Source organism: Oncorhynchus keta, chromosome 10 (assembly GCF_023373465.1).
Source record: "Oncorhynchus keta strain PuntledgeMale-10-30-2019 chromosome 10, Oket_V2, whole genome shotgun sequence".
In the NCBI taxonomy this organism is placed as follows: domain Eukaryota; kingdom Metazoa; phylum Chordata; class Actinopteri; order Salmoniformes; family Salmonidae; genus Oncorhynchus; species Oncorhynchus keta.
In genome coordinates, this window is record NC_068430.1 from 59,597,186 (window position 1) to 59,614,748 (window position 17,563).

Consider the following 17,563-nt stretch of genomic DNA (forward strand, 5'->3'; position numbering starts at 1 on the left):
CACACACACACACACACACACACACACACACACACACTTAACTTTGTTCCATCACATTTAATTGAACCTGAATTCCCAAGTTATATGCATATCCACATAGCACACATGCAAAGACACCTGTAACAATATACACATTGCAACACACACACACACACACACCCCCACACACACACACACACCTCACCTACACCCAACTGCAGACACACACCTTCAAAGCACAGCACACATCCTTGACATGTGTTTGCTCCCAATTGTAAGGCAAACACAGTTAGGCAAGCAGGCCAGGTAGAACCAGGAAACTCTTGGCACCAGTTAATCATTATCATCGGTTTCCAAACACAACAAGGAGTACTGGCATTGGACCTTTCTTGCAGGGAAGAAAGTAGAGTTGTATTAAGAAAAATAACATGGAAACACTTTACTGGAATAGACTATCTACTGACATAATACTATATCCACAGATTCAGAGTGAGCAAATCAAGCAAGCCATACACAATGTTCGTTCTACCTAAGTCAGACGAGAGAGACAACTGCAGGCCTACTAATCAAACAACACAACAACTACTTTTTGGAATGGTAAGACATCTCTAAGATGACTGTGACATAAATTCCTGCATGTCAACAGACTTGCAGTTAGCATTTACTTTACCAATGTTGTCCCATTGCACCATAAGGAGCATAAGCGGTGGCGGATTTAGGTACAGGCGACATGGGCAGCAACCCAGGGCGGCATCTTATAAGCTTACGGGTTAGACTCCCGCTCCTTGAAAGCGGCAGCTGTAGCCTTTAGCTCAGTGGGGATGCTGCCTGTAATCCATGGCTTCTGGTTGGGGTATGTACGTACGGTCACTGTGGGGACAACGTCATCGATGCACTTATTGATGAAGCAAATGACTGATGTGGTCTACTCCTCAATGCCATCGGAGGAATCCCGGAACATATTCCAGTCTGTGCTGGCAAAACAGTCCTGTAGTTTAGCATCTGCTTCATCTGACCACTTTTTTATTGATCTAGCCACTGTTGCTTCCTGCTTTAATTTTTGCTTTTAAGCAGGAATCAGGAGGATAGAATGATGGACAGATTTGCCAAATGGGAGGAGAGGGAGAGCTTTGTATACGTCTCTGTGTGTTGAGTAAAGGTGGTCCAGGGTTCTTTTTCCTCTGGTTGCACATTTAACATGCTGATAGAAATTTGGTAAAACGGATTTAAGTGTCCATGCATTAAAGTCCCCGGCTAATTGGAGCGCCGCCCCTGGGTGAGCGTTTTCCTGTTTGCTTATGGCGGAACACAGCTCATTCATTGCTGTCTTAGTGCCAGCATCTGACTGTGGTGGTATGTAAACAGCTACAAGGAATATAGATGAAAACTCTCTTGGTAGGTAGTGTGGTCTACAGCTTATCATGAGATACTCTACCTCAGGTGAGCAATAACTCGAGATTTCCTTAGACAAAAATACATAGGCAGCCACCTCTTGTCTTACAGGACTCCTCTGTTCTATCCTCCGGTACATCGTATAACCAGCCAGCTGTATGTTGATGTTGTCGTTGTTCAGCCACGACTCCATGAAGCATAAGATGTTACAGTTTTTAATGTCCCGTTGGTAGTTTAATCTTTCGCTTTTATTGTCCAAAGATTACACATTTGCTAGCAGAATGGAGGGAAGTGGGAGTTTATTTGATCGCCTACAAATTCTCAGAAGGCAGCCGGACTTTTGGCCCGTCTTTCTCCGCCTCCTCTTCAAGCAGATCACGGGGATTGGAGCCTGTTCCCGAGGAAGCCGTAGGGCCAGACGGATTACCAGGACGTGTACTGCTTGCATGCGCTGACCAACTGGCAAGTGTCTTCACTTCACTTTTCTGGTTTGTGTGAAGTCGTTAAGAACAATATAAAACCAGTCTGCACACCACCAAGGTGAATTGGTTAAGTATTGACTCTTGGTTGACAATGTTGGGGGATGGGTAATGTATTGATGCTCAAGTGCCAAATCAACACATTTGTTTCTATTTGTCTTTGTTAATAATTTTTTTATATATATTAGTCTTATTTTTGTTTATATGTTTATATTTTTAAATGTTATGATTATTTATTTGTGTTGTTCAAAATGTCTGAATAAAAATTACAGTTCGTACAAGCTAGAACCACCACTGAGCATAAGCCATCGGTTATCACCACATAGAGTAAATCTGCAAGATTACTGTTGATAGTCAGTTTTGGGCATTCAGAAATCATTTGTGGGGCACTATCCAAAGGAAGTGGGACATTAACTTTGAAATCCAGTACAACAACATCCCAGAACTGAATATGGTTGTGTTGCTACAGTTGCTCAAATGTTGTAGTTCTTTAATACCAGTCCAGCCTGAAGTCTGGGATTGAGTACACTGGACTCAACAAGATTTTTATTTATTTATTTTTATTTCACCTTTATTTAACCAGGTAGGCTAGTTGAGAACAAGTTCTCACTTGCAACTGCGACCTGGCCAAGATAAAGCAGAGCAGTTCGACACATACAACAACACAGAGTTACACATGGAATAAACAAACATACAATCAATAATACAGTAGAAAAAGTCTATATACAACATGTGCAAATGAGGTAGCATAACGGAGGTAAGGCAATAAATAGGCCATGGTGGCAAAGTTGTCCTGTGCCTACACAGCCTGGTCTCATAGACTAGACGTAACATAATGAAACTAAATCCGGGATACTCACTTTAGTAGGATATGTTGTTTGGATTACATAAAACAGACAATTTACTTAAGGCAAAAATGAAAGTAGGGTGGTTGGTCGGGGTGGATGGGTAGGCGTATAATGCGAATGTCTACCTAAAAGTTGCAAGTTCGGATCTCATCTTGGAACTTTAGCATTGTAACTACTTAGCAACTTTTCAACTTATTACTACTTTTTACATACTTTGCAACTACTTAGTGTGTTAACTAACCCTTTCCCTAATCTGAACACTTTTAGCAAACCCTTCCCCTAACACTAACGTTAACTGTTTAGCCTAGCTAACATTAGCCAGCTAGCTAATGTTAGCCACCTTGCTAGAATTCATAACATAGTAAATTTATGAAATTCGTAATGTATAATAGGAATTGTAATTCGTAATGTATCATAGGAATTGTAATTCGTAACATAACATACAAAATGGGTGATGGACATCCAAAAATGAATACATACCATAAGAAACGTAACATATTACACTGAAGTACTTGGGAGTATGGCTGGACGGTACAGTGTCCTTCTCTCAGCACATCTAGACTTGGTTTCCTCTATCGTAATTGCTCCTCTTTCACCACAGCTGCCAAACTAACCCCAATTCAGATTACCATGCTACCCATGCTAGATTAATTTATAGATCAGCAGGTGCTCTCGAACGGCTAGATGTTCTTTACCATTCGGCCATTAGATTTGGCACCAGTGCTTCTTATTTGACACACCACTGCACTCCATACTCCTCTGTAAACTGGTCAACTCTGTATACACGTCGCAAGACCCACTGGTTCGTTCTTACTTATAAAACCCTTAGGCCTCACTTCCCCCTATCCAAGATACCTACTGCAGCTCTCGTCCTCCACATACAACACCCGTTCTGCCAGTCACCTTCTGTTAAAGGTCCCCAAGGACACACATCCCTGGGTCGCTCCTCTTTTCAATTAGCTGCAGCTAGCGACTGGAACGAGCTGCAAAAAACACTCAAACGACCGTTTTATCTCCATATCTTTATTCAAAGACTCAATCATGGACACTCTTACTGGCAGTTGTGGCTGCTTAGCGTGATGTACTGTTGTCTCTACCTTCTTGCCCTTTGTGCTGTTTTCTGTGCCCAATAATGTTTGTACCATGAATTGTGCTGCTACCATGTTGTTGTCATTTTGTGTTGCTACCATGCTTTGTTGTCATGTGTTGCTGCCATGCTATGTTGTTGTCTCAGGTCTCTCTTATGTAGTGTTATGGTGGCTCTCTTGTCGTGATGTGTGTTTTGGCCTATATATATATATACAGTTGAAGTCAGAGGCATTAAAACACGTTTTTCAATCACTCCACAAATTTCTTGTTAACAAACTAAAGTTTTGGCAAATCTACTTTGTGCATGACACAAGTCATTTTTACAACAATTGTTTACAGACAGATTATTTCACTTATATTCACTGTATCAGAAGTTTACATACAGCTAGGAAAATTCCAGAAAATGATGTCATGGCTTTAGAAGCTTATGATAGGCTAATTGACATCATTTGAGTCAATTTGAGGTGTACCTGTGGATGTATTTCAAGACCTACCTTCAAACTCAGTGCCTCTTTGCTTGACATCGTGGGAAAATCAAAATAAATCAGCCAGGACCAAGAAATGTAGACCTCCACAAGTCTGGTTCATCTTTGGGAGCAATTTCCAAATGCCTGAAGGTACCACGTTCATCTGTACAAACAATAGTATGCAAGTATAAATACCATGGGACCCCACAGCCGTCGTACCGCTTAGGAAGGAGACATGTTCTGTTTCCTAGAGATGAACGTACTTTGGTGCGAAAAGTACAAACCAATCCCAGAACAACAGCAAAGGACCTTGTGGAGATGCTGGAGGAAACAGGTACAACAGTATCTATATCCACAGTAAAAACGAGTCCTATATTTATTTTTTATTTTACCTTTATTTAACCAGGCAAGTCAGTTAAGAACACATTCTTATATTCAATGACGGCCTGGGAACAGTGGGTTAACTGCCTGTTCAGGGGCAGAACGACAGATCTATATCAACATAACCTGAAAGGCCACTCAGCAAGGAAGAAGCCACTGCTCCAAAACCACCATAAAAAAGCTAGACTACGGTAATGTTGTAAATGACTATTGAAGCTGGAAATGACTGATTTTTAGTAGAATATCTACATAGGCCCATTATCCGCAACCATCCCTCCTGTATTCCAATGGCATGTTGTGTTAGCTAATCCAAGTTTATCATTTTAAAAGGCTAATTGATCATTAGAAAACCCTTTTGCAATTATGTTAGCACAGCTGAAAACTGTTGTTCTCATTAAAGAAGCAATAACACTGGCCTTCTTTAGACTAGTTGAGCATCTGGAGCATCAGCATTTGTTGGTTCGATTACAGGCTCAAAATGACCAGACACAAATAACTTTCTTCTGAAACTAGTCGGTTTATTCTTGTTCTGAGAAATTAAGGCAATTCCGTGCGAGAAATGCCAAGAAATTGAATATCTCGTACAACGCTGTGTACTACTCCCCCTCCCTTCATAGAACAGCGTAAACTGGCTCTAACCAGAATAGAAAGTGTGGGAGGCCCCAGTGCACAACTGAGCAAGAGGACAAGTAAGTTAGTGTCTAGTTTGAGAAACAGATGCATCACAAGTCCTCAACTGGCTGCTTCATTAAATATTACCCACAAACACCAGTCTCAACGTCAACAGTGAAGAGGCGACTCCGGGATGCAGGCCTTCTAGGCAGAGTTGCTAAGAAAAAGCCATATCTTAGACTGGCCAATAAAAAGAAAAGATTAAGATGTATATGTTTTTATAAACACTGAGTGCACAAAACATGACAGACTGCCCAGATGAATCTAGGAGAAAACTATGATCCCTTATTGATGTCACCTATAAAATCTACTTCAAATCAATTTGTATTGGTCACAAACACATGGTTAGCAGATGTTAATGCAAGTATAGAGAAACGCTTGTGCTGTCTGTCAGGCCCTGATCTGTTTCACCTGTTCCTGTGATTGTCTCCACCACTTCCAGATGTCGCTCATTTCCCCCAGTGTATTTATCCCTGTGTTTCCTGTCTCTCCGTGCCAGTTCATCTTGTATGTTAGTCAAGTGAACCATTTGTTTTTCCCCGTTCTCCTTTTCGCTAGTCTTTATGGTTTTGATTCCTGCCTGTCTCTGGACTACTTTCCCGCCTGCCCTGACCTTGACTCTGCCTGCCCTTCGGTACCTTTTGGACTGGTTTTGACCCTTTTGCCTGTCCACAACCATTCACTTGCCTTACCCTATTGGATTAATAAACATTGTAAGACCCCAACCATCTGCCTCCTGTGTCTGCAGCTGGGTCTCACCCTGTGTCACGATAGTACGAACTGGCCATGACAGACCCAGCAGACTTGGACCAGCTCTGCCAAGCTGTCTCCCTGCAGGGAGCCACCATGGGAGACATCAGGAGTTGTTACAGGGCCTTTTGGAAGGGCTTAGTTCTTTGACGGAACGCCACCACCGTAGGTTAAAGGCTATTATGGAGAAAATCAGGGAGTTAGCTCAGACTGTTTGCAACCCCAATCACCCCGTCATTCTTTTTCCTTATCTGTGCTGAGTTTGTACAGCCTATCCCGACTCCCCATGAAACCCACTTATCACCTCCAGAGCGATATTCAGGGTATCCTGGTACGTACCAGGGTTTTCTTTCTCAGTGCTTGCTTATTTTTGAGCTATAGCAGTCTTCGTTTTCTTCAGACCGATCGAAGATAGCGTATATAATTACGCTAATGTCGGTAAGGGCGCTCTCCTGGGCTTCAGCAGTTTGGGAAAAACAATCTGCCATTTGCGGTCATTTGGAGGAATTCGTGGCAGAGGTGAGAGGTTTTTGAGTCTCCGGTATCCGGGAGAAAGGCAGCCAGCAAACTGCTTGACTTACGTCAACTCCCGTAGTGTGGCAGACTACGCAGTGAATTTTAGCACGTTGGCCGCAGAGAGTGCCTGGAATCCGGAGTCTCTTTTCGATACTTTTCTGCACAGATTATCTGAGGAGGTAAAGGATGAGCTAGCTGCTCGGGAACTGCCGGCGTACCTCAACTCTCTTATCGCCGTAACCATTCAAAAAGATGGACGTCTAAGGGAATGCAAGAGTGAGAGGGGGTCTGGTCTCGGGCACACTTGTGCACTCGATATGGCGCGTTCACCTCCTTTGAAATACGGAAGTTTCCGAAGGCAGCCCAGCTCTCTCATGAATCTACAACGGGTGAGTTGGATACTCCTGAGCCTATGCAGCTGGGAAGAACTAGGATATCAGTTTGGGAGCGCTCACGGAGGATGAATAATAACTGTCTGTATTAATAATAACCTGCCATATTAGGAAACCCTTGTCTCCAGTACTATGGTGAGTCAGACTGGGAGTTCCCTAATTCCCATCACCCGCACATCCCTTTTTGCTCTTGTGCTGTGAGGAGACCAATCTAAGTCTATCCGAGTGCTCATTGACTCTGGGGCTGATGAATGTCTTATGGATGCCACGACAGCTTTGAGGCTTTCCCACTCAGTCTCTCTCTGTTCCCATGGATGCTAGGGCACTGGATGGCCGCTCTATATGGGAAGTCACCCATAGTACTGTGCCCGTTCAAATACGGGTTTCTGGTGACCACAGTGAGACAATACAGTTCCTCCTCATTGCATCTCCCCATGTTCCGGTTGTTTTGGAATTGTCCTGTCTCCAAAAGCACAATCCTGTGATTGACTGGACCACAAGCTCCATCCTGGGTTGGAGCCCATTTTGCAATTCCCACTGCCTTCAAGCAGCACAGCCTTACCCTAGTCGTCTTCCTTAGGAGGTTAGCAAGACTGTGGATGTCTCTGTAATCCTCACGGAATACCATTACCTCCTGGAAGTGTTTAGCAAGGCACATGCTACTTCCCTTCTCCCGCACTGTCCTTATGATTATGCCATTGATCTTCAGGCACTACACCACCTCTGGTTCGGTTGTACTCTCTGTCCTGACCAGAGACCATTGCTATGGAGGAGTACATATCAGAGTCTCTAGCCACTGGGGCCGTCTGTCCATCTGCTTCTCCTGCCGGTGCAGGGTCCTTTGTGAAGAAGGACAAGACCTTGCGCCCGTGCATTGACTACTGTGGACTTAATGATATCACTGTTAAAAATCGTTACCCCCCCTACCTCTCCTCGGAATTTGAACCTCTCCAAGGGGCTACTATGTTTTCCAAGTTGGACCTGCAGAATGCCTACCACCTGTTTTTAATACGTGAGGGGGATGAGTGGAAGACAGCCTTCAACACAGCCAGTGGACATAATGAGTACCAGGTCATGCCATTTGGACTCTTTTTGGACGCTTTGGTTAACGTCCCGAAGCACATCATTGTGCTAAACCAGTTTGTGTTTGTCTACCTGGACAACATCCTGTTTTTTTCCCGATCTTCCCAAGAACATGTACTCCATGTCAGACAGGTCCTTCGGCGCCTCCTGGAAAACCAATTATTTGTGAAAACCGAGAAGTGTGAGTTCCACCACTCTTCTATCACCTTTCTGGGATGTGTCATTGCTGAGGACAGTGTTCAGATGGATCCTGGAAAGGTGAAAGCAGTGGTGGATTGGCCTCAACCAACGTCCAGGGTGCAGTTGAAACAGTTTCTTGGTTTTGCAAACTTCTACCGCCGTTCATTCGGGATTACAGCACCCTGGCGGCCCCACTCTTGGCACTCCCCTCCCCCCAAGGTACAGTTCAAATGGTCTCCAGCTGTCGACAAAGCCTTTGTGGACCTGAAGCATCGGTTCACAACAGCGCCCATCCTCATCCATCCGTTCCCTCGCGTCAATTTGTGGTGCAAGTGAATGCTTCGGATGTTGGAGTGGGGGCCATCCTATCCCAGCGATCTGCCCAGGACCAGAAGCTTCATCCCTGTGCTTTCCTGTCCCATCGTCTCCATCCTGCTGAGAGGAACTACGATGTTGGCAACGGTGAAGATGGCGTAGAAGGAGTGGCGACACTGGCTGGAAGGAGCAGAGTAGCCATTCCTGGTCTGGACCAACCATAAACTTGGAATATCTCCATTCAGCCAAGCGCCTCAACTCCAGGTAGGCCCGGTGGGCCCTCCTGTTTACCAGATTCAATTTGACCATTTCCTACCGTCCAGGGTCAAAAAATGTGAAGCCTGATGCTCTCTCCCACATATACAGTTCCGCTGCCACACCTTCGACCTCTGAAACAATTCTCCCTACCTCATGCCTTGCTGCCACTGTAGATTGGGGTATTGAGAATCTGGTTCGCGAAGCTCAACGCTCCTAGACTGGACCTGAAGGAGGCCTGGCTAACCGTCTGTTTGTCCCTAACCCAGTCCGGTCCCGGGTCCTGGAATGGGCTCATTTCTCCAGGTTGATGTGTCATCCAGGGTCCCGTCATACACTAGCCTGCCTTCAACAACCTTTCTGGTGGCCCACAATGGTCCCTGATGCCTTTGTCACTGCATGCACTGTGTGCTCAAAAGCAAGACTCAACGGCAAGCTCCTACTGGCCTCCTGCAGCCACTACCGGTTCGTCATCGTCCCTGGTCTCATATCTCTGGACTTTGTCACTGGGCTCCCTCAGTCTGATGGCAACACTGTCATTTTGACTGTAGTTGACCGGTTCTCCAAGGCCGCCCATTTCATCCCTCTCCCCAAACTAACGGTCAGTCAGAGCGAGCCAACCAAGACCTGGAGACCACCTTAAGGTGCCTGGTCTCAACCAACCCCACTACCTTGAGCTGTCAACTGGTCTGGGTGGAGTATGCCTGGAACACTCTTCCCAGTTCTGCCACGGGACTCTCCCCTTCCGGGTGCTCCATTGGGTATCAGCCTCCACTCTTTCCTGAGCAGGAGGTCAGCATACCCTCGGCCCAGATGTTTGTTAGCCGCTGTCCACGTACCTGAAGAAGAGCCAGGGCGGCTATTCTCAAGACCAACTCCAGGTATCGTCGACAAGCAGACCGTCACCGGACCCCAGCTCCCCATTACCACATTGGGCAGAGGGTATGCCTTTCCACTCGGGATCTGCCCCTTCGGATAGAGTCTCCCCGGTTCATTGATCCTTTTCCCATCTCTAGAGTCCTGAGTTCCACTGCTGTCTGTATTGTTACCTCGTACCCTCCGTAGTCACCCTACCTTCCATGTGTAGGATTAAGCCTGTGTTGTGTCTCACTGTCCTTTTGTATTCTGTTTCCAAGCCCATCCCTCCCCCTGGATTATCGGTGGCCAACTAGCATAAACGGTGAGACTCCTCCTGAAGGTTCAACCACGGGGTTATGGCCCAGAGGAGAGGTGCTGGGTCCCTGCTAAACACATCTTGAACCAGGCCCTCATCGCCGACACCCCGCTCAGCCAAGTATGTGCCCAGGTAGGACACCAGGTGGCGTCCCTAGGGGGGAATACTATCATGCCCTGATCTGTTTCACTTGTCCCTGTGATTGTTTACACCCCCTCCAGATGTCACTTATTTTACCAGTATATTTATCCCTGTGTTTCCTGTCTCTCTGTGCCAGTTCATCGTGTATGTTAGTCAAGTCGACCAGTGTGTTTTTCCCATTCTCCTTTTGTTTTTCTCTTTTTGATAGTCTTTCCGGTTTTGACCCCTGCCTGTCTCTGAACTACTTTCTCGCCTGCCTGATCATCCTGCCTGCCCTTCGGTACCTTTTGGACTTGCCTTGTGTCATGATAGTGCTTCTAGTTCCGACAGTGCAGTAATATCTAACAACTACCTAATACACACAAATCTAAAGGGGTGAATGAGATGGATAAGCGATAGCCGAGCGGCATAGGCAAGGTGCAGTAGATGGAATAAAATACAGTATACACATGTGATGTGACACGTTAACATTATTTGTGGCATTATTTAAAGTGAATAGAGATCCATTTAAAGTGGCCAGAGATGTAGGCAGCAGCCTCTGAGTTAGTGATTGCTGTTTAGCAGTCTGATGGCCTTGAGATAGAAGCTGTTTTTTATGGAGGGCAGGTAGTTTGCCCCCGGTGATGCGATGTGCAGACCGCACCACCCTCTGGAGAGGCTTGCGGTTTAGGGCAGTGCAGTTGCCGTACCAGGCTGTGATACAGCCTGACAGGATGCTCTCGATCGTGCATCTGTAAAAGTTTGAGTTTTGGTTGACAAGCCAAATTTCTTCAGCCCCCTGAGGTTGAAGAGGTGCTGTTGCACCTTCTTCGCCACAATGTCTGTGTGGGTGGACCATTTCAGATTGTCTGATGTGTACGCCGAGGAACTTAACTTTTCACCTTCTCCACTGCTGTCCCTTCAATGTGGACAAGGGGTGCTCCCTCTGCTGTTTCCTGAAGTCCACGATCATCTCGTTTGTTTTGTTGACGTTGAGTGAGAGGTTGTTTTCCTGACACCACACTCCATGTGCCCTCACCTCCTCCCTGTAGGCTGTCTCATCATTGTTGGTAATCAAGTCCACTACTGTTGTGTCATCTGCAAACTTGATGATTGAGTTGGAGGCGTGCATAGCCACGCAGTCATGGGTGAACAGGGAGCACAGAAAGGGGCTGAGCATGCACCCTTGTGGGTCCGCAGTGTTGATGGTCAGCAAAGTGGAGATGTTGTTTCCGACCTTCACCACCTGGGGGCGGCCCGTCAAAGTCCAGGAGCCAATTGCACAGGGCGGGGTTGAGACCCAGGGCCTCCAGCTTGATGATGAGCTTGGAGGGTTCTATGATGTTGAATGCGGAGCTGTAGTTAATGAACAGCATTCTTACATGGGTATTCCTTTTGTCGAGATGGGATAGGGCAGTGTGATGGCGATTGCATCATCAGTGGACCTGTTGGTGCGGTATGCAAACTGAAGTGGGTCTAGGGTGGCCAGTAAGGTGTAGGTGATATGATCCTTGACTAGTCTCTATAAGCACTTCATGATGACCGAAGTGAGTGCTACGGGGCGGTAATCATTTAGTTCAGTTATCTTTGCCTTCTTAGGTACAGGAACAATGGTAGCCATCTTGAAGCATGTGTGGACAACAGGCTGGGATAGGGAGCAATTGAATGTCTGTAAACACACCCGCCAGCTGGTCTTCGCATTCTCTGAGGACACGGCAACGGTTGCCGTCTGGGTCAGCAGCCTTGCAAGGGTTAACACGTTTAAATGTTTTACTCACGTCGGCCACGGAGAAGGAGAGGGGGGGGGGGTGCACAGTCCTTGTTAGCGGGCTGCAACGGTGGCACTGTATTATCCTCAAAGCGGGCAAAGAAGGTGTTTAGTATGTCTGGAAGCGTGACGTCCGTGACGTGGATGGCTTTCTTTTTGTAGTACGTTATTTCCTGTAGACCCTGCCACATACGTCTCTTGTCTGAGCCGTTGAATTGCAACATGTCCCTGTACTGGCATTTCACTTGTTTGATTGCCTTACGGAGGGAATGACTACAATGTTTATATTCAGCCATATTCCCAGATCTCTTTCCATGGTTAAATGTGGTGGTTCGTGCTTTAAGTTTGGCGAAAATGCCACCATCTATCCACGCTTTCTGGTTAGGGTAGGTTTTAATAGTCACAGTGGGTACAACATCTCCAATGCACTTCTTTATAAACTCATTCAATGAGTCAGTGTATAGGTTGTTCTCCGAGGCTGACCAGAACATATTCCAGTCCGCATGCTCAAAACAATCTTGAAGCGTGGCTTCCGATTGGTCAGACCAGGGTTGAATGGTTCTCGTTACTGGTACATCCTGTTTGATATTCTGCCTATAAGACGGTCATACCAAGATGGCATCGTGGTCGTATTTGCCAAAGGGAGGGCGGGGGATGACTTTGTATGCATCACGGAAGTTAGAGTAGCAGTGGTCGAGTGCACTACCCCTGCATGTAGTATAATCAATATGCTGACAGAATTTAGCTAGCCTTGTTCTCAAATTTGCTTTGTTAAAATCCCCTGCTACAATAAATGCAGCCTCCGGATATATGGTTTACATAGAGTCCAGTGAAGCTCCTTGAGGGACGTCTTGGTGTCTGCTTGAGGGGGAATGTACACAGCTGTGACTATAACTGACGAGAATTATCTTGGTAGGTAAAATGGCCGGCCTTTGATTGTTTGGAATTCTAGGTCGGGTGAGTAGAAGGACTTGAGTCCCTGTATGTCGTTAATCATGAAGCATACAACCCTGCCCTTCCTTTTCCCAGAGAGGTGTTTAACACTGTCGGCGTGATGCATGGAGAAGCCTGGTGGTTGAACCGATTCCGACAACATATCCCGAGAGTGCCATGTTTCCGTGAAACAGAGAATATTACTTTCTCTGATGTCTCTCTGGAAGGCAACCCTTGCTCGAATTTTGTCTACCTTGTTGTCAAGAGACTGGAGGCCGCTCCGTTTTGCCACTTCTGCGGCACAGTTGTTTTGGGTCGACTATGGTGATTAGATACACTGTCCTGGATGGTGATCCGAACAAGGGATCCGCTTCGGGAAAGTCGTATTCCTGGTCGTAATGTTGGTAAGTTGCAGTTGCTCTTACATCCAATAGTTCTTCCCGGCTGCATGTAGACTTAAGGTTTCCTGGGGTAACAATGTAAGAAATAATACAAGCTAAATACTGCATAGTTTCCTAATAACTCGAAGCAAGGCAACCATCTGTCGGCACCATCTTGAAGTGGAAGAGACAGGTTAAAAAATATTTTTAAGCCTTGAGACAATTAAACATGGATTGTGTATATGTGCCATTCATAGGGGTGAATGGGCAAGATAAAAGATGTATGCGCCTTTGAACGGGGTATGCCAGGCACACCGGTTTGAGTGTATCAAGAACTACAACAATGCTGGCCTTTTCATGCTCAACAGTTTCCTGTGTTTATCAAGAATGGTCAACCACCCAAAGGACATCCAGCCAACTTGACACAACTAGGGGAAGCATTGGAGTCAACATGGGCTAGCATCCCTGTGGAACGCTTTCAACACCTTGTAGAGTCCGTGCCCCGATGAATGGAGGCTGTTCTGAGTGCAAAAGGGGGTGCTTTCTGGGCACTTGTTAAACTACATTTGGGATGGAAGAGGGATAAATAATTCAAGAACTAGCTTTTCTGTTCCCCTTAGAAGGAAAATGCACTACAAACATAGCTATGTGTACACATTTTATAACACAGGGCTAAAGTTTACACCCAAGAATGACCGGAACAGTGAAAAGCAAATCTCTTACTGTAAAAGTAATTTGACTTTCTCAATCACACCACTGACACAGTTGTCAGTCAAGACTCTTAAAATACATTTTCTATCAGCAAAGATACAAGAGAGCATATTACCGTCCAGTGATTAAACCACTGTAATTTAGACCTAATTGAAGAAAAGGCAATGATTGACTTTGCCTCCCACACCCCCTTTTTCAAAACTTCCCAGTCATTGGGTGACCTCATTGAAGGTGGCATTTCTCAGGTGTGTTTTTGCATACGTCACGGTTTAAGATAACTCCCCATATCTGACCATGATTGCAGAAGATAAATGAACAAATTTGTATAACAGGCTATGTTTGTGTTATACTCCATTGGGTTAAAATAATTTTTGTTGTATACTTAAACTTTTTACTATATACACTACATATACAAAAGTATGTGGACACGCCTTCAAATTGGTGGATTCGGCTATTTCAGCCACACCCGTTGCTGACAAATGTATAAAACCGAGCACACAGCCATAGACAAACACTGCCTTACTGAAGAGCTCAGACTTTCAACGTAGCACCGTCATAGGATGCCACCTTTACAGTTCGTAAAATGTCTATGCCTCTGTAAGTGCTGTTATTGTGAAGTGGAAACATCTACGAGCAATAACGGATGTCGATTATGGCAGCCCCCTGCACCTCTCTGATTCAGAGGGGTTGGGTTAAATGAGGAAGACACATTTCAGTTGAATGCATTCAGTTGTACAACCGACTAGGTATCCCCCTTTCCCAATGGCAGCGAGCTTTAAACCACTTGCTTATGGTGATCTTAGGCTTGTGTGCGGCTGCTCGGCCATGGAAATCCATTCCACAAAGCTCTCAATGAACAGTTCTTCTGCTGACGTTGCTTCCAGAGGCAGTTTGGTGGTCCCATTCTGTGAGCTTGTGTGGCTTACCACTTCGAGACTGATCCATGTCTTCGGCGCCCGGGGAACAGTGGGTTAACTGCCTTGCTAAGGGGAAGAATGACAGATTTTTACCTTGTCAGCTCAGGGATTTGATCCAGCAACCTTTTGGTTACTGGCCCAATGCTCTAACCATTAGGCTACCTGCCGTTGGACTCTGGAGCAGTGGAAACACGTACTCTGGAGGGATGAATCACACTTCACCATCTGGCAGTCCGACGTACGAATCTGGGTTTGGCGGATGCCAGGGGAATGCTACCTGCACCAATTTATAGTGCCAACTGTAAAGTTTGGTGGAGGAGGAACAATTGTCTGGGGCTATTTTTCATGGTTCGGGCTAGGCCCCTTCGTTCCAAAAAAGGGATGCTACATCATACAATGACACTAGATGATTCTGTGCTTCCAACTTTGTGGCAACAGTTTTTTTTAACCTTTATTTAACTAGGCAAGTCAGTTAAGAACAAATTCCTATTTTCAATGACGGCCTAAGAACAGTGGGTTAACTGCCTGTTCAGGGGCAGAACGACAAATTTGTACCTTGTCAGCTCGGGGATATGAACTTGGAACCTTCCGGTTACTAGTCCAATGCTCTAACCACGAGGCTACCCTGCCACCCTTTCCTGTTTGAGCATGAAAATGCCCCTGTCCACAAGCTAGATCCACAAATAAATGGTTTGTCGAGATTGGTGTGGAAGAACTTGATTGGACTGCACAGAGCCCCGACCTCAACCCCATCGTACAACTTTGGGATGAATTGGAACACCAACTGCGAGCCAGGCCTAATCGCCCAACATCAGTGCCCAACCTCACTAGAGCTCTTGTAACTGAATGGAAGCAAGTCCCCGCAGCAATGTTCCAACATTTAGTGGAAAGCCTTCCCAGAAGAGTGGAGGCTATTAAAGCAGCAAAGGGAGGACCAACTTAATATTAATACCCATGATTTTGGAACGAGATGTTTGACAAGCAGGTGTCGACATACTTTTGGTCATGTTGTGTGTAAGAAGTTAACGTTTTTAAATAGTTAAATGTACTTTAGAAAACATGTCTAGTGAGATCCATCTCTCTTCAACATCAGATTCACAACTTTTCTGTTCACAATCTAGATCTGTCTCTTTACACTACACAAGTATCTCTCCTGGACCTAGTTTGTGTCGTCATAGTAGTGTAAAGAGGCCATTACTATACATGGAACAGGCCTGGCATACAGACCTACCTTTGTGCTGAGTACATTGACACAGCCTAGCTCCCTCCCTGGGCCTCCCCGGGGCCATAGTGTGTATGACGTGCCAGTGCTCTACTGGGGTAGATGTGATGTTCAGGGGGGTGAAAAAACAAACATGTTTATGGGACCTTTTCCTCCTCCCTTCAGAACTGGTAAACCTTTGCACCTCAGACTGTCATTCCACTTTAGAAGAGAATCTGTATTTACACTGACAAAGAGGTAGATTTTCATTGTTGTTAAAATGAACCTGAAGGAGAGGCAGAGTGAGAAATACACTGTATGAGGGACTGTGGGTCATCAAAAGGTTTTCAAAAGTTGTTTTACAGTAAACATCCAGGGAAAAACTTAAGAAAAACAGTTGTGTCCTGAACAAGTGTGGTCTGCAGCTAATTTAAATGTTTATGCAATAATTATGAACTGATTCGGCACGTAGACCTCACATACTCAGGAATAGACCCAACACTCCACATTTCTCTGATAGAACCTGGGAAAACAGATCATTTGGAAGATAATTTCTATTTCACATTTCTGAGGAGGACAAAGGATTTATTTATTTTTTGCCCAGAGGCTACACCATGGGACATTAAATGTTTGCTCAGCATGTTTGCTTAAAAAACATATTGGAGACTCCTACTAGTTTCGATAATTGTTGGTGGGTGCAGATGGATGCCAAAAGATACACATACCAACAAAAAAAATCACATAGAAATGGATATATTGCGGGTTAGTATTGAATGGAATCATGAGAAAAGAAGTAGGCCTATTTTGTAGTGTCATTATTTAAAAAAAAAATTTGCAACAGTGGAAATTTGGAGTAGGTTTATTTGCAATCAAGTTCGCCCACTCCTAAGTGATATCCTGCCAAAAGAACAGAAGTTTGCATAGTGCAAACATGTGCCAAGAACACAATGACCATATAAACCGGTGAAACGTTGATAAACCGGTGAAACGTCAGCCAGAAATCCCAAATATGAGGCAGGATTTTGATTCTGTATACAGTGCACTACATGGCATGCAGACCTGGGTCATGTTCATTATGCACCAAATGGAAGAAAACGGAAACGCTCGTTTTCTGTTGCAAAACGTTTTAAAGAGCATTCCATTGAATGCCCTCATAAACATGACCCAAATCCCTGAGGCTCATGGAAAATGTGACATCTGGTAACTGCACTTTTAGGAAGTTAAATAGAAGAGAGATATAGTTGGGGGCGGTCAAATATATTTGGGAAGTCTGACTATTTGTTTTAAAATGTCACAAGCGTGGATAACGCAAGGGAAAAGTCCCCCCCCCCCCAACACACAAAAGCAAAGGTGAGCAAACCTCTGGTACATAAATTGCCCTAACATGCCAAAGGCTTGTCAAGACAAGAGAAAGTTTAAGGTCTGGTGTCATTGTAGTAAACTGTCTACATAGTTACTGCTTCGCTATCCTTATTGAATATTAGATCAAACTTAATATTTTACCAAAGAATGCAACAATAGCGCAGAGAACGGTTCATTTAGTTTCTGTATGAAGCACTTA